Source organism: Lampris incognitus, chromosome 12 (genome assembly GCF_029633865.1).
Source record: "Lampris incognitus isolate fLamInc1 chromosome 12, fLamInc1.hap2, whole genome shotgun sequence".
NCBI classification, from domain to species: domain Eukaryota; kingdom Metazoa; phylum Chordata; class Actinopteri; order Lampriformes; family Lampridae; genus Lampris; species Lampris incognitus.
The window spans coordinates 28,171,973-28,191,027 of NC_079222.1; positions in this window are offsets into that span (position 1 = coordinate 28,171,973).

The window sequence follows — 19,055 nt, forward strand, 5'->3', positions numbered from 1 at the left end:
GGCCACAAGCTGGCGACTCATGCTGGATCTTTCTCGTGGAGCTCCCCAGCTACTCCTGCCTTACACATTCATGATTTAAATACTGGTTGGACAAGAAAGTAGCAGCAGGCCTACCTATTCAGACTTACAAAGAAGTTCTGCAGGACAGAGGAGATTTAGAGGTCAGGAAGGTATAGGAGCAGGAAATATGACAGCACCCCCCCCCCCCCCCAGACACTCCTCCAGGGCTCTTGGGGACAGCCAATGGAAATCCCCTATGAGGCCTGGATCAAGGATGTCACATGATGGAACTTATAACCTCTCCTCAAGACCACCCCCCTCTTATTCCACCAGATCCTGGATGATTCATCTGACTCAGTGACTGGACAGGATGTGGTGCCAAGTGTAGGCTGATTGTCCATTCATGAGCAGAAGTGGTACAGCCAAGAAGGGGAGACCAAGGGGATGGAGACTACAATTTTAAGGAGTGAGATGTGTAAGGTGTGGTATATCCACATAGACCTGGGCAAGAGAGATCAGTAGGCCACTAGGTTGATGCACCACAGAACTTTAAAAGTTTCAATGAACTGGGGAGCCAACTTCTGGGCCTCTACATGGAGGGGCAGAATCTGGGTAGATAGCCATACAATCTTTCCTGGATGTAACAATAGGCAAGCACAATGTCTGCAGTTTTCTAGGCATTGCTTTCTGGCAGAGTAGTTAGCACCTACTTTCACATGCGGAGATAAAAATGAATGTATGCCCCAACAGAGAGCATCTCCCCTCCCTGTTCCAGAAACAGGAGCAGTTGGGACCTGCATTGGGACTTTAGACTGGGCAGTCTCTCAGGTCAATGAGAGTTTTGGATTGGAATAAAATGGGTTCCGATCAGGTCCTGATTGGTGCCTTCTGTGCGAATCATGGATTTGCCATAACAAACACCATGTTCGAACGCAAGGTAGTTCATAAGTGTACTTTGTACCAGAACACCTTAGGCCGAAGATCGATGATAGACTTTGTGGTCGTATCATCAGATCTGCGGCCGTATATTTTGGACACTCGGGTGAAGAGAGGAGCAAAGCTGTCAACTGATCACCACCTGGTGGTGAGTTGGATCAAATGGCGGGGAAGGCTGCTGGACAGACCTGGCAAATCCAAACGTGTGGTGAGGGTGAACTGGGAACGTCTGGCAGAGGCCCCTGCCCATGAGGTCTTCAACTCCCACCTCTGGAAGAAGCCCTCGTGTATCCCGAGGGACGCTGGGGACTTGGAGTCTGAGTGGGCCATGTTCAAAGCTTCTACTGCAGATGCAGCAGGTAGGAGCTGTGGTCATAAGGTCATCGGTGCCTGTCGAGGTGGCAAACTAAGAACCCGCTGACAGACACTGGCAGTGAGGGAAGCCATCAGGCTGAAAAAGGAGGCCTTTCAGGCTTTGTTGGCCCAGGGGTCACCTGAAGCAGCAGACAGGTACCGGGAGGCCAGAATGGCTGCGGCTTCGGTGGTCACGGAAACAAAAACTCGGGTGTGGGAGGAGTTTGGCAAGGCTTTGGAGGAGGACTTTCGGTTGGCCTCAAGGAAGTTCTGGCTAACCATACGGTGACTCAGGAAGGGGGAGCAGGGCTTTACTCAGGCTGTATTCAGCCGGGGAGAGGAACTGCTGACCCGGATTGGTGTTGTTCTCGGACAGTGGAAAGAATACTTCGAGGAGTTATTGAACCTGACTGACACGTCCTCAGTGGAGGAGGTAGAGTCTGAAGACTCGGGGGAAGCCCCATCCATATCCCTGGCAGAGGTCTCTGAGATAGTTAAGAAGCCCCTTGGTGGCAAGGCACTGGGTGTGGATGAGATTCACCCTGAGATGCTGAAGGCTCTGGACATTGTTGGGCTGTCTTGGCTGACAAAAACGCTTCAGTGTTGTGTGGAGGTCAGGGACAGTACCTGTGAAGTGGCAGACTAGGGTAGTGGTTACCATATTTAAAATAGGGGACCAGAGGGTGTGCTCCAATTATCGGGGCATCACACTTCTCAGCCTCCCTGGGAAGGTCTAGAGTGCTGGAAAGGAGGCTCCAACCGACTGTCGAACCTCAGATCCAAGCGGAACAATACAGATTGCCTCTCTCCCTCGGAACAGGGAGAGAGGCATGGCAGTTTGACCAGCCAGTCTACACGTGTTTTGTGGTAAGTGATAAGCTGTAGTTTGCCAGTTGAAAGGGATAATTTTATTCATGTATTTCAGTGGTGGCTACCCATGTGCCATGGAGAGCCATGTGTATGTAGGTTTTCATTCCAACCCGACTCCACATCAGGCGATTTCACTGATACATTCTTCCTCTTTGGTTGAATGGTTGCCAATCAGTGAAATCACCTGGTGTGGAGTCTGGCTGGAACGAAAACCTGCATACACATGGCTCTCCATGGCACATGGTTAGCCACCTCTGATCTGTTTAATTCGGAATTTCCATTCATTCATTTATTAAATTACTCTAATGTAGTTAGACATTTAGCCATTGATAAATGTCTATTATTGAAAGTCGATGTATGAGAACCTCCACTCGCACCATGTTGCCCAGCCAAACACTACTGATCAGTGTATCAGAGAATGCTATCTTATACATAGAAGATTTAACTATTTACCACTTGAATCCTGATCAGTATGAAAGTAAAATTAAGATATCTGACTTCTTCAGTAAACACCCCCTGGAATTAGACCCAAACACTATTACCCAAATGAAATATGAGGGTACCAAACCATCGATATAACCCCTGTAGATAACATACTTAAGAAAACTGCCTTTCAGAAAAAGGCCCCCAGTCAACCCCTGACGTATGCTTGGTCAACTCCAGAAAAAGTCTTGTTGTTATCCGTGGTAGTATTAAGATACCTCATAACCTTCAGTGTAAACTTTGGTGTAAGCTAGTTCTACATCAGATGCACCAAGAACCTGCAGGGTAAACTAAATAAATGCACCACTGGATTAGGTAAGCAAATTAGACGAAATAGACCAGAACGGGAAATCTCTCCCAATTATCTTAGGGTAAATGAAGAAGATAGCGAGTCCAGCGGTAATGAAGCAATAAGGGCCCCTGCTATCCTAGAGCTTTTCCATGACCAGTAAGATAACCCCAAAGTAGCAGAACTACTCCAGGATAGACTAGAACCTAGTATTTAGTCAACCCACATAAAGGTGTCAAATTTACATCAATTAGACCAGAGGACCTTCCAGAGGAATCACGTTTTTGAAGTGATGATCCAATTTATAGCAGGATACAAGAACACTTAAGGACCGTTCCAGGTTTTCTTCATTGTTGATTACAGGAAGGAGTAAATCCTATCTCCACACAACACAAGAACTCTTCCATATAAGAGGAAATGACTTTCTCATCCCATCATTGTTGAAAATGATAGTTTGTGTATTAGAGGTTAAACACATTTCCTCTTAGTCAAGACTTGAATTAATCCCACATTTCATTCTCTCTCTCTCTCTCTCTCTCTCTCTCTCTCTCTCTCTCTCTCTCTCTCTCTCTCTCTCTCTCTCTCTCTCTCTCTCTCTCTCTCTCTCTCTCTCTCTCTCTCTCTCTCTCTCTCTCTCTCTCTCTCTCTCTCTCTCCCTAACTCTGTCTGTCTGTCTGTCCCTGCCTCTCCCTAACTCTGACACACACACACACACACACACACACACACACACACACACACACACACACACACACACACACACACACACACACACACACACACACACACACACACACGACGATCACATGAATACCCTAAAAAAAAACCTCTCTGACATGTCTTAAATGCTGTTGTTCTTATTTGAGGTAATACATTCAAACATTCCTTCCTGTTTGAGTTGATATGAATTAATTATTTAATCCTCTAATGAACCAGTATTTCTCGGTAAGCAATTCAGTGAACAATGTTCTAGACCCCATAATTATAACGCTTAAAATGGTTGAGTTATCGATTCGAGATTTTCCACGGCATTTCTACCATATAACCATACTGCCATCTGGTGACCATAGGTGGTTAGGTCTCAGGTCAAACGGCATGCTGTATTCCGTGTTTTATTATTTGATTTTGTTATTTCCTTTCATTTTATTGTATTGATGTTATTCAGTTACTCTTCTCGTATAAGATTGTACTTTTATTATATGGTAATCAATGAGTCGTTAATTAATTTCCGTTCATCCACTGATAGTAACTCGCCTTGCTGACAGTTTAGATAGATATCATTTTGGATAAGTATTTAATGTAATAGAACTATTGCTGTTAAATCATATGTTCTCTGGTGTGTTAAACAATACGCTGTAATATAATTCCCATGTTTAAAATCACTAGCAATTTTGACCATGGTGTTTCAGCTGGTTGAGTGAATTTGCTCTCCTAAAATCATGCAATGAATACTAGTAAGGAGGTGGCTCACGATGCACGGTGCGGAAACCACCTACCCCGCCTGTGGAACATCCAGAGCAAGAGTAGAGAAAAAACAGCCGAGTCCGCTTTTCGTTCAGTTCTTTTCTAGAGTTTCTTCCCAAGCTTTTAAGTTTTTTTTCCTGAGTCTCTTTTTCCAAAAAAAAGTATTTTTGCAGTTTTCACTTAAGTCTTTTTCCAAGTATTTTTTCTCTTTTATTCACTTCGCATTTTTGTATTTTTTTCCTTTATTTCACAAAGTTATGTTCAACTCTATTATTCATATCTTTTCAAAACAAGTCTCAGTTCCGTATCTCGTTTCTACTGATTAAGCCAAATTTAATAATTTTTCTTTTGATCACAAGGAAAGTCTCGCGTGTGATAATTTTAGAAGTTTTATCGTCCTGCCAACTAAATTACTTTCAGATTATTTTTACCGAATCGGATCAGGACAGTGTAGTAGATTACTATTCTATTATTGCTCCAATGGCCCAACAGAGCATGATCCCCATCGCCTCCTAACTCCAGACTTTTGCCAAGGGTACTACTCTACCTGACTCGCATACCAGCATCTGGCCCAGGGACCAGGTACACTACATACAACATGTAGCGCGCTCTAGCCCATCTAGCCACAACCCACGTAGCGGGACAGCAACGAAGAACCGGCCGACGCTCGACACTGTTGCCAAGCAACCTCGACTCACTTGTGGATTAATTTCCGCACGGATGTCGGGAACAAGCCTGCACCGCTGACTAGAGCGGCCTCCATCGGACCAAATCATCTCTACAGCGACGCTTCACCCAGAGTAGGCCTGAGTCATATCTACTGGCTTTGACCAGAGTTGATGGCAAATAGTAATGAAAGAGCTCAATTTTAAGCCTCAGAAAGAGTTTAACCAGTTCATAGCATTTCGTCTTCTTTGGTTAATCTCACAATTACATATCCTTTTACACCATTGCCAAACTAAGTGATAAACTCTACTTTGCCAGTTGAAAGGGATAATTTCATTCATCTATTTGATTCAGATTTTCCGTTTATTCATTTGTAACGTGCACGGATAACTAGACTCAGATACTACTACGACTACTTAACCAGTCGACTAAAGGGTCCGACCCGTTAGCCAAGGGCTAGTGAGTCTAGTTATCCGTGCACGTTACACTACCTCGCTCCTTCGGGAAGCCCCCGCGCTTCAGCGTATCAGCTCCCTCACGCCTCTGGGCGCACGCGCTTCCGATGGCCTCACGGAGTCTCACCATCCCACTTCTGACACCAATGTCGCGAATTCGGGGGGCAGCCCAGGAACCGCCGCAGCCAGGACGCGAACCCGGGTCTCCCAACCACGGGCAACAATGTTAACCAGTCGACTAAAGGGTCCGACCCGTTAGCCAAGGGCTAGCAAGTCTAGTTATCCGTGCACGTTACATTTCAATCCATTGTACTCGGAAAAAAACTACCTCCGACATGGAAAGTGCAATGGGAAGTGTAACTACACTGGTCCAATGATGCACGCAACATACAGATGTCTTCTCAAGATATATTTTATATCTCTCTCTCTATCGTCAGCAGACACAGTGAAAACTACACGAAAATAAAAGACAAAGTTTAAAATATACATCTCTCATTCTGTTTAAAGTCTCTCAAGCTAGTGTCCATTGATTAACAGGCCCAAACGTTAGCACGCCAGAAATGCGATGAAATCAAATAAAATTGCCGAAAACATATTGTAACGTGCATGGACAAGTAGACACGTTGGTCCTTGACTAACGGGTCGGAACCTTTAGTCGACTGGTTAACGTTGTTGCTTGCGGTGCAGGAATTACGGGTTCGCGTCCCAGCTGTGGCCACGGTATCTCGGACTGCCCCCCGAATTCGCTACAATATCATATTGTGCAAAGCCACATCAACAAACATTATACACAAATATAAAACAAATGAAGGACAATTACCATGTGCACCTCTTGAACCACATGAATAATTAAGTTATTTTGAGGGCTGGAGACGCCTTTCCTCTGCATCCATGTTGGTTCTGACCCATAATGCAACGGCTATGCCCTTAACTAAACTCTGGTCATGTGACCCGCTACACTCTAATTTAAATAAACCTTGCATAAAGGGCACTACATTTTTTTAACTAAACATAAATTTACCGTGGTATATTTCAGATAATTTTTTATTAATGTTACCCTTTTTAACCACTTATTTATTAAAGATTTTTAATGTTTTTTTAACGGCTGAATGAACTCAATAACCATGAATTTATTACAGAAACATGAAATAAACATCTCAATGAAACATGTCTCGTTACAGAAAGGGAACTAGCCTGAGTTCACTGACATAAACACATCTGACGTCACAGCAATATTGCGGCGCACACAGTGAACGGTAAGCAGGATTACCTTTTCATCAATTTTTACTTTATGTAGTGTGCGTTGTGAAACGTGCTGTAACAACTTTGTAGCTTGCCATTTCCATTTAGTTGATGTGTGCTTGGTACAATATCTACGATATTTCCCGCCCGCTGCGGGATTCGATCTGAATTGTACTGCACCACGAGGTGATATTGCTAAGCAATGACTAAAGGGGGGTGGCGGCGGTCCCCTGGCGATTGGTCAGTGAGTCTTTTTTTTTTTTTACCTTACAGGAAGTCATTCCCACGTTCCGAAAAGACTTCTGAGGATCTGCACGCTTCCGGACACGTCCGGATCCCACTGCTGCCACCAACGTAACCGAGCATATTTCCGCCCGCTGCGGGATTCGAACCACCAGGCGACATCGCTGACCGCTCGACCAAAGGGGTGTCTTTTTTCGTAGGTTACTCTAGACTACGGAGCCGTAGTAGGGACATGGTGAGAAAAAAAGTATTGCGTTCCCTCGCAGTACTTTGCGTTCCCGCGCAAAACTTTGCGCTCCCTTGCAATACCTTTTTTCACCAGAGAAAAAGAATAAGAAGCTAACTTCCGGCTGGTTTCTGCGTTCATTATCACCACCATTCATCATCATCAGATAGGTAGCTTTAAGGTAGGCGGTGTTGATAATTTTTTCTCACCACGTCCCTAATACGGCTCCGTACTAGCCTACTCTTCCCGTTCATCCATCCATCCATCCATCCATCCATTACCCAAACAAACTGCTTATCCTGCTCTCAGGGTCGCGGCGACGCTGGAGTCTATCCCAGCAGTCGTTGGGCGGCAGGCGGTGAGACACCCTGGACAGGCCGCCAAACCATCATAGGTCTCTTTTAAAGTCGGGAATACCCATTCGGAACTGTTGACTTCTGACTTGCAAAGGATTGCAGCATAAAGACCTTGTCCCCCCCCCCTCCCTAAATAAATAAATAAAGACCTTGGTTTTCAAAATGCGTTGGTCCGGTTTTTACCACCGCAACCAACTACACTTAAGAAATCAATTTTAATCCAGACCAAAATAAAATATAAACAGGGGCCAAACTCAGAGTTAAACTATCTTATTCACAAAAAAAATCGTAGGGAGATAAGTAGAAGCTTCATTTCATAAACCATTAATGCAACCCAAAAAAATAATTACAACTGAAGTTTCTTCTCTCCGCCTTGCTTTCCCTTCGTGGTTCGGTCTCAATTTAAGCTTTTATTGGAAAGGGGAAGAGGCCTTCACCCCAAATACTACTCTGCAGAGTTCTCCTCATCCAGGGCAGACTGACTTTATGAACGACGGGTGGCAAATTTTCTCATCTTCTCCAGATATCTGAAAGAATCGGATGTTTCAGATTTAAATGGTTCAGCATCGTTAACCAATGGACAGCGCAACGTTTACATTGCCATACCGAGGCATGCTAGTCTGAACGAGGAGGTCTGATTGTTCGGAAATTTGTTTTTCCAATTCTAAGAGATCGCCCAGATCCCGCAGGGTTTCAGCAATTCCATCCATTCCCATCCGATTACTGCAGCAAGAAGAAACACAAAGTAAAACCAACTATTTCAGTTGCAGGTGAAGTTAAATTATATTATTCAAGATATTTGAATTGTAAAAATGGTATTTGAAATCAAGTTGTTGAATTACAGGGTATTATTGTCGTCATTGACCCGTGCCTTCAGCTCTCTGAGCTCCATCAGTTTGTGAGTCATTCCATCAAAGACGTGTTGCATTTGACGGATTTGATTCTAGAGGAATTAAGATTTTGCATTTTAACAAACAGAAACAGCTAAATAATCTAGCTACTTATAGTTTACAAACTAAAGTCTGCGTCAAACTATGCCTAGGTTACCTCATGTTCTCGTTGTGGAGAAGACATGTTCTCAGAAAGCAGTGATGTAAGGTCCCCCGTTTGGTGTCTGCTTTGGTAATGCCTGGGCCCTTTTAATAGGGGAAGAGTTAATGCAAACTGGAGTAAACACCTGTGTTTGTGCTGGATGGGCGTGTCCACACGGCACATGAAACGGTTCGTGTGGCAAGTCAATTACCTCATGTATCGACAGCATGGAAAACAATGGAGACTGGTTAAAAAAAATAAAGAAAATTTAAAATGTATTTTTTTTACATGACTTGGTATGGGCTGAATCCGCATATCTGATTTGGCAAAGACTTTACGCCGGATGCCCTTCCTGGCGCAACCCTCCCCATTTATTCGGGCTTGGGACCGGCACTAAGAATGCACTAACGAAGGTGGCACTGACAGGAGGTGGCGCTGGAGGTGGCAGAGTTGAAGATGCTAAGATTTTCATTAGGAATGACGAAGAAGGACAGGATTAGGAATGATTATATTAGAGGGACTGCTCAAATTGGACGGTTTGGAGACAAAGCAAGAGAGGCAAGATTGAGATGGCTTGGACATGTGTGGAGGAGAGACGCTGGGTATATTGGGCGAAGGATGCTGAATATGGAGCTGCCAGGGAAGAGGAAAAGAGGAAGGCCAAAGAGGCGGTTTATGGATGTGGTGAGGGAGGACATGCAGGTGGCTGGTGTGACAGAGGAAGATGCAGAGGACAGGGAGAGATGGAAACGGATGATCCGCTGTGGCGCCCCCTAACGGGAGCAGCCGAAAGTAGTAGTAGTAGTAGTAGTAGTAGTAGTAGTAGTAGTAGTAGTAGTAGTAGTAGTAGTAGTAGCAGTAGTAGTAGTAGGTATGGGCTTAATCCACACGGAAACATTAATGCATGGGCACAGCTCATTCTCAACAGCCAGCGCTACAAGTTCCACCACACTAGCTGACATTAGCTGATCATCAGCAGAAGGGATTCGTCTTAATACCTCCAGCACTCCGGTTAAGCAGTTTTCTTCACACTATTCATAAAACTGTGCTGGATAAACACGATATCCCTGGGGTCACTCAGAGCCCGGGTCATCAGACTTTTAATCTGAGGGTTCAGGGTTCGGGCGGTAGTTTTTTATGTATTTTATTTTTTACGATACGATACGGCGCAACTTTATTGTTGGTTTGCGCTGAAATTTATTTTTCATCCTCACTGTAAGCTGACACCGATAAAACCAGTTTATACGTGTTGCCACGACAACACCAGAAGTCAAAATGCGCGATATTTTATGATTCCTTTTTTTTAAAAATCTTTTACTGCAACCATCTTACATATTGTTTACTGTAATTTCAGGTAATTTTTGAGTTAAACTCATTATTATTTTTGCCTTTTGTTACATTCATGATGATGCAGAGGTTTTACTCGTAAGTCACATGACCACATGACCTGGAAGTTTTGGGTAAAGTTCAAAAAGGCGAGGGAAATGCCGGACGAAAACAGCGAATTTTTATGCTCCTGTCTGTTATTTCTGTTGCTGGTCTATCAGCCCTGCTTCATCTCCTGTGGTGAACTACAGGTTTCAGCATGTAATTCTGCTTCATCTCCTGTGGTGAACTACAGGTTTCAGCGTGCTTCAGTTCAGACTGTGCAGTACTAGAATTCTACTTCTGGTAATTGATGGACAGTTCCAAAACAAAGTTGTGAAGATCGTTGCAAAATAAGAAGATAAATGTGTTCAGGACTGTAGAGTGTGATGAAAATTCAACTGTCCTGATGGCAAATGATATTCTTGTTTAGGCAATTGCGATATAGTTAATGACATTTGCAAACCACAAATTGTTGGTACAATTGGAGCTTTATTTCATCATTCAAAGGAAGTACAGAGTGGCAAGGGTATTGGCTATAAGTTAGAGGTGTATTGTAAATTATCTTAAGCAAAGTGCGTCATTGTCAATTACTGCAATTCATGTGATTTTAAGTCACATTGCCTTCTCCTTAAAGTGTTTATTCCTGGAAGGTTACAAAATGTCAGTTCAGAGGGATTTTTGTTTCTCAGTGTGATGAGTTAGCTGGGCAGATTGGTTCCCGGTCAGAAGCACAGGGAGTCTTAAACTCTGAGACTGATGCAGCAGAGACAGAGATGATAGGGAGTTTTGTAAATGATCATCCCGCTAAAACTGAGAAATCTGAGACAGTGCTTAAGGAGCTTAGGCCAGCTGTAGCAAAGATAGATGAAATAAAGAAATCCTCCTGTGAGAGATGTTTAACGCCTAAAATGCAAGAGCTGAAACAGCAAGAATCGGGTAAAAGAGAAAGGAAGTTTAAGTCAGCATATGAGAAATAGAAAACTCAAGTTACGGATGTTCATATAAAATCAAAGCATGAGTGCTCTGCGAGTGACTTGTATGACATGATGGATGTGGTTGAGAAGCTCAAGTCTGGATTGAAAGAGTTATTTGAAAACATATGACTCTAGATGGCACCAAGACAAGAAATTCGAAGAAAAACTGATGCATGCTCAGCCGTAACAGCTGACCTATTGGGACTGATGAGAGTACGCCTGACTGAAGAAGGAGAAGAGTTTGATGCAGAGGCAGGAAAAGTTACGCATGCTGCTTGACAGTAAATATGCCAGGTCTATATATGGATCCACAGTTTCCAGAGCCATTGTACTCAGCCACTGTTCCAACCATCTCTCAGAGTTACCAAGTATATTGGCGAAGACAGCAGAGACAGCTGCACGGTTATCTGCAAAAGAGCTGAAATTGACATGGAAGCTGTCCTTGACACACAAAGTCAGCAACTGAAGACTTGAAAATTCTCTAGTTTTCTTTTTCAAATGTCTCTTGTGTTTAGTAGGGAGCCTCTCGTTCCTAGTCTGTTACTAGCTTCAAGCTAAGCCCAGTTTAGCAGTTAGCTCTTTGCAATCAAAGCAGCCTCGTTAAAACAATGGTGTGTGGTGACTGTTCCGCAGTTACAGAAAGGTTGTCTCTACTGGCAAGACATGTCCATGAGTTAGAGCAGCTTCTTTCAGCTAGGATTATTTTAGACGTGACGGGCACTCCAGATTAGTATGCATTAACCCCGGGCCTAACAGCAGACATGCTATTGTTAGCACTAGCTCAGCCTCGTCGGCAGATGCGGCGGAGTTTGTCTCTGTTTATCGCATGGGAAGGCTTGCAAGAGCAAGCCACCAGTTGTGTGGCCTGGTTTGTTGTCACCTCTCACGACTGCAAACTTGTTTTCGCCCCTCACCAGCCCCGTTGGTAGTCCTGTCGGCCAGCATGCCTCCCCCGTCAACAGGGTAAAGCAACACAAGCTAGTGATAGGATACTACATTACCCGCAATATCAGATTAGTTTAACCAACCTTGGTTCACTGTTTATCTGTGGCCTGGGTCTCTGACATAGGGAATAATCTTAGGGTGCTGGTATCACGGAGGGAAAAACAGTGAACCCAGGCACACAGCATCACTACTAGGGTTGCCAACCGTTCCTTAAAATAAGGAATCATTCCTTATTTTATATATATATATATGTGTGTGTGTATATATATATATATATATATATATATATATATATATGTGTGTGTATATATATATGTGTGTATATATATATATATATATATATATATGTTTGTGTGTGTGTGTGTGTGTGTGTATTTGTTATGCCTGTGCCGCCCCGTCCATCCAAACCCCGTCCCCCCCCCCCCCTGTTCTTTATTTCCTTTTCAAGGAATTGGCAACCCTAATCACTACTTTCAGCAACATTGTTATTGATGTCGGCACCAGCAATGCTAGGATGAAGCAACCAGAGATCACAAAAGCCAGCCTAGTCAGGATGCATGAGTTTGCCAGAAAGATGTGTCGGCATCGATTAATTGGCTCTGGTCCCTTACCTGTGAGGGGTAATGATGAGATGTACAGTAGGCTCACCTCAATGAACTGCTGGCTGGCTCATTACTGTAATGAACAGGGATTTGGCTTTGTTGATAACTAGTCTTCTTTCTGAGGCCGCCCTTAATCTGCTGAAAGTGGACGGCATTTACCCTACTGGGGACGGTGCTGCTATTTTGTCTAGCAATATAGATAGCTGTCTATGTTTAGTGTGACACTAGGGACTTAGCATTCAGTTGGTTGCAGGTGATTAGAGAGCCTACTATGTTTAAACTTGTGTGGCTGTGGAGTCAACTAGTTTAGTTAATATGTTTAGTCAGGGAATTTCCAATGGTGTAGATTATCAGATTGACACCTAGGTTTATAACATTGAGACCGTCTCCCTACTCTGTTGTATTGCTCCCAAGCCATCCTCTCCTAAATGTTTGACTCACAATAACCTAAAAAATTTCAAACGTTTTGCTCCCTGAAAAAAATAGAGATTATAATAGATAATGTCAATATGAACACAAAAATAATTTCAGATTTGCTGTATCACATATGAATTCGGAGAAACATTAGAATTACTTTTATTAAATTTAACATGTTTAATTGCATTATGATGATGACACATTGTGTTAAATCAACTGAGCTTGAAATGTTTTGCAGCTGATTTTCATTTGTACTCAGCATTTGGTGCCTTTCGTGTCAGTGTCCAATAGTTGGCCAGCATTGATGGATTCCAGTTGCCTGGATACCTCTTTTCCATGGTCGAAATGTCCTGGTGAAACCTTTCACCATGTTTGTTACTGACTGCACCAAGGTCAGCAGGGAAGACGTCCAAGTGTGAATGCAGAAAATGAATTTTTAATGCCATGTTGCACTTCATGGTTTTGTATGCTTTAAGCATGTTGTCAAGCAGCTCGATGTAGTTTGGTGCTCTGTAGTTGCCAAGAAAATTCTCACCAACATCCTTAAATGCCTTTGATGCTCTGATTTGCTCTGGCCCCACTAGCAGATCTTCTCACTCCGTCACTGATAAACTGTCTGATTTGTGGACCAACAAAAAGGCCTTCCTTTTTCTTGGCATCAGTTATTCTTGTAAATATCTGTCTCAAATAGCACAATCCATCACCTTCTTTGTTCATTGCTTTCACAACATTTTTCATCAATCCGAGTTTTATATGAAGAGGAGGCAGAAATATCTTGTTGGGTTGACAAGTGGTTTATGCGCCCCACTTTTCTGCCCTGCAATGAAATGCTTACGGAGCGGCCAGTTCTTTTTAATATAATGGGACTCTTTAGCATGGCTATCCCATTCACGTAGGAAACAACAGTACTTTCTATATCCGAGCTGCATTCCTAGCAGCAGTGCCAATACTTTTAGATCACCACAGATGTTCCAGTTTTAAATGTATTACTGTATGTGTTTCAACAACAGCTCCATGTTATTGTAGGTTTCTTTCATGTGTACTGCATAGCCAATGGGTACTGAAGGGTGGACATTGCCATTGTGTAACAGGACAGCTTTCAGGCTTAACTTTTATGAGTCTATAAAAAGATGCCATTGTTGTGGGTCCCGCACACAACCCAAAGCCATGAACAATCCATCAATGTCGGTGCAGAAACAGAGGTTGTCAAGCTGCGTAAAGTTTGTCAAATGTTCTTGACAGTTCCAAAAGATTGACATTTTTGTATCTGCTGACAGCAAACCCCATCCTTGCAATCTTGAACCAAGTAGTTCTGCTTTAGCTTTTGACAAATCTAAGTCCCTGACCAGGTCAGTTAATCTGGCTGTGTTATCAGATGAAGATAACCAGGAATAAAAGGGTTCAAAATCTGGATCAATGTCATTTTCCACATCTGGTTCATGCGTTGTGGCATCTTTATCTGCCTCATCTAGGCTCCATGTCTCTGGTGGCTTCGGTACTGGCAAACTGTCATGTATTCAATAGAGTTCTTATTTTTAGTAGAGAAGTCAGATACACTGGTCAAACAGAGGTAACCGTCTATCACGTGATCCTTCTGTTCTCGCCATATCACTGGGACTGCAAATGGCATTGACTTCTCAGTACCTCTGAGCCAAGCTCTCAGGTTGACTGCACATGTTGCACAAAAAATGTGAGGAGCCCAGCGTTTCTCTTGGTCACCAACTTTACATCTGAAGTACAGCTCATAGGCTTTCTTAATCACTGCAGTCATGGTGCGTCTTTGAGCCTTAAGCGTGTACTCACCGCAGATGTAACAATGTATTGCAGCTGTTGCAACATTGACAAGGCATCTCTGCTGTATTAAATCTTCCTGAAGACAATAAACCCTATTGTTAGGTAAACTCACTATGCTGTTGCCTGAAGAAAATGTGCATCAACATGCATCCAAACAGCATCTGTAAATGTGAGCAGCTTTTACAGCCTGTCTGCCAGCATCTAACCTGACTAAGCATGTCCAGCCATGCCCAAGACAACATTTGCTTAACGCCTACACTGCGTGCATGCCCAGCCATGCTTGGACTGACCAAAACAGCTTGCTTTGTGGACAATATACTATATATGTCTATATATACTATATATGTCTATGACTGGAAATCACAAAAATGGTGTAAACTACTAATAATTCACGTTAGTCTCTAGCTAGCGGGTCTGACCCTTTAGCCGAGCGGTTAGTGATGTCGCCTTGTGGCGCAGTACACCCCGTATCGAATCCCGCACCGGGCAAGAAAATAACCGGTTACAATAGGTTATAGCTAAAAAACGGTATGTGATAAGAAAATTCATGGTCAGCAGCCCAAAATCCATAGAATACACCCAAAAGTGTTCGGGAAGCAAAACCTTCATTGGCCAGTGTAATCATTCCCACCACTGGTAGTGGTGAAATGTGCAACAAAGTATTTAATAAACTACAGAATCAAACAGTTAACGTTCTCAAAAGTGGGGCCATATATCCACATATCAAAGCATAGGTCGTCAAAATTGACAACTAATAATACAAGGTTTCTAATTCCAATTAATATTTCACCTATTGCAAGCTCTAAAGTTCTGCCTACTACTGATCACTTCAACAGGATGTTTAAATTTTTTTATACAAATAGCAGATCACTGTCTACCAAAGCCTTACTAAAAATGATCTGATTCTTGAACATAGTTTCGATATGATTGGGTTATGTGAAACATGGCTGAAACCACATGTTTTCCTTCCCTTAAAGGAAGCTTCTCCATCCGACTATACTTTTGCCCATGTAGCTAGGGCAAATAAACAAGGTGGTGTTGTTGCCTTAATATATTTCTATTTTCAATTTAACTTCGAAACTTGAATCTAAATTCCAATCTTTTGGGGCTCTTACTCTAGGTCCATCTCCCTCAGCCACGAACAGACTCTGCTCAGTCCAGATTGTGATACCCTATCGACCACCTGGCTCTCTACTCACTACTTCTTGAAGAATTTGGAGAATTTGTCTCAGGTGTTGTTACTCATTCTGATGAGAGTCTAATGCTCGGTGATTTTAATGTTCACCTGAATAAGGCTGCTGATCCTCTCACTAAAGCCTTTCTGGTGCTTGTTGATATTTTTGGGTTCGTTCGCTCAGTTTGTTCAAGAGTCGACTCATTGCAGTGAACTGGGGGGGGCGGGGGGGGCTAAGTACGTCTGTCACCATCTTACAATGTTGTGATTGCAAACATTCCCAAATCGTCTGTGAATAGTACACATGGCCATTGAAGCTCTAGTTAATGGTCACACTCATATTTGCATATGAAACTGATCGTTGGTTTCGGTGGTTATGCCACTGTATTGTTTATAAAGGGGTGGGGACACCTGCAGTCAGTTTAGACTGAAGGGGTCCCACTTAGATGAGGGATGAAACGTATCTGTCAATAAACGTGTCCAGATGAACTGAATCTGATCCAACCCTCTCTGGTATTCTTAGCTGGATTGTTGAGCATGCATAAAGACATCAAAGTACAAACGTTACACTGTTCAAGAAGAAGTACAAAGGACTGAAGAGACATAGGGATGATGAAGCGTTGTGTTAGCTGTTTAAGTTTTATTTATCTCCAAACATTTCTAATTACATTTTTTTCCCATTTGTCTTTCTATGACACCGAGTGGGTACGTGGGTTGTACATAGCATTTAGATCTGTTTATTCTTGGGACATGGCATTAGGATGTGTTTTTCTTTTTTTTCTCTTTCTCTCGTGTGTTTTGATGTGTTGTTTTTTTCTCTTATTGATCACAGTAGTTGAGTTTGTATTGTGCAGCGCAACTTGCACTGAATTTGAACTATACAGTACAGTGGGAATTGAGTTTGTAATGTATAGTAGCTGAATTAACTTAAGAGTAGGAGAGAAGGGGTAAGAAGATGAGTGTGTACTTCCTCCTCCTCCTTTTCCAGCATGTGACAAATAATCTGACGCATACAGAGATCTGTTCGCTGAGTTTGAAGTGTGGCTTTGTTGATCACTTCAGATTATTATTATTATTTTGGACCACCCCCCCTTTTTCTCCCCAATTGTACGCGGCCCATTACCCCAGTCTTCCGAGCCGTCCCGGTCGCTGCTCCACCCCCTCTTCCGATCTGGGGAGGGCTGCAGACTACCGCATACCTCCTCTGATACATGTGGAGTCGCCAGCCGCTTCTTTTCACCTGACAGTGAGGAGTTTCACCAGGGGGACGCAGCGTGTGGGAGGATCACGCTATTCCCCCCAGTTCCCCCTCCCCCCTGAACTGGCGCCCCGACTGACCAGAGGAGGCGCTAGTGCAGCGACCAGAGCACACATCCGGCTACCCACCCGCAAACACGGTCAATTGTGTCTGTAGGGACGCCCGACCAAGCCGGAGGTAACACGGGGATTCGAACCGGTGCTCCCCATGTTGGTAGGCAACGGAATAGACCGCCACACTACCCGGACGCCCCATCACTTCAGATTATTGGCAATAGCTTATCTGTTCGTTATATCCTGCTTATTTACATGTTTGAAATCATTCATTCATTCATTCATTTTAGTGCTGTGTGGGTTTCCTCTAGGTGCTCCGGTTTCCTCCCACAGCCCAAAGACATGTAGCTCAGCTGAATCGGCCGTACTAAATAGTCTCTAGGTATAAATGTGTGTGTGTGTGTGTGTGTGTGTGTGTGTGCGTGTGTGCGTGTGTGCGTGTGTGTGTGTGTGTGTGTGTGTGTGTGTGGGCCCTGTGATGGCCTGGCGGGCTATCCAGGGTATCTATTCTGCCACCCCTATACGCCCTGCATAAGCTGGCAGACAGACAACTCCTCCCCCAATTACCACACTGAAGAGGGTGCTTAGTTCCACTGTGTTTAATGGTTGACGGGAAGTAGGCACCCTCTTCAGCGTGGTGACTGGAGGAGGAGTTGTCTGTCTGCCAGCTTATGCAGGGCGTATAGGGGTGGCAGAATAGTAAAACGACAGTGTGTATCCAAAAGCATGAAGTGTGTGTAGAGAGTAGCGGCCTGCCGCCCTACTGGGACAGGCTCCAGCATCCCAGCATCCCCGCGACTCCGAGAGCAGGATAAGCAGATTGGATAATGGATGGCTGGATTAAGCAGTGCTCGCTTACTTTGGCACAGTTAATGTGACTTATCCTTATTGAGTCCCTCTCAACTTTATTGACGTTGACTACACTAAGGTACATTAAGTGTTCTTCTACTTTCAGTTTATTCCCTGTTGCTTAGGGGATCACCACAGTGGGTTTTAGAGTTTCCATCGGTACCTTGTGAGGTCACAGCACCAATGGCGGTCGTTGTTAACCCGGGTCTCGACCGATCTGGTATGTATTAAAGTACATTAAGTGTAGTGTATTTGAAATTCCAAGCGTTGCCCACTTGTTTTGGCAGAAGGTTAACATGACAAATAGTTTTAGAGTCGTAAGAGCTTGATTGAACGTGACTACACTGAGATATATTAAGGGCTGACGTCTTTGAAAAAGTACAACTTAGTCAAATAACACATGTTCATTCTAAACACAACCATTTCACACAACTTCCATCCGTCCATTATCCAAGCCGCTTATCCCAATCCGGGTCACGGGATGCTGCAGCATATCCCAGCAGTCATTGGGCGGCAGGTGGGGAGACACCCTGGACAGGCCGCCAGTCCATCACAGGGCCCACACACACACACACACACACACACACACACACACACACACACACACACACACACACACACACACACCTAGGGACAATTTAGTAAGGCCGATTCACCTGACCTACATGTCTTTGGAGAGCCCATTCGCACTCCCAACTCGTCACATATGGGCGCCTGTTGAGGACGACCTCTTCGTCACTGTTCAACGCTCGAGGTACCCCTTTAACGTCAGCTTGCGTCGTGGAGGGTCTGAGGTCACTCATAGACACACAAAAAAACCCAACCCTAACCCTAACCCTAACACTAACACTAACCCTAACCTCATTACATCAAAATGAGTTATTTCCACACACAAATCGGTGTTTTTAGAGAACAAAAAAATCGCCCCTGGTGCCGACATGTAATCAAACCACACGTTACGTGCCACAACCACATAATGTGAGTGTTAAGAGGTTGTGGTCATTT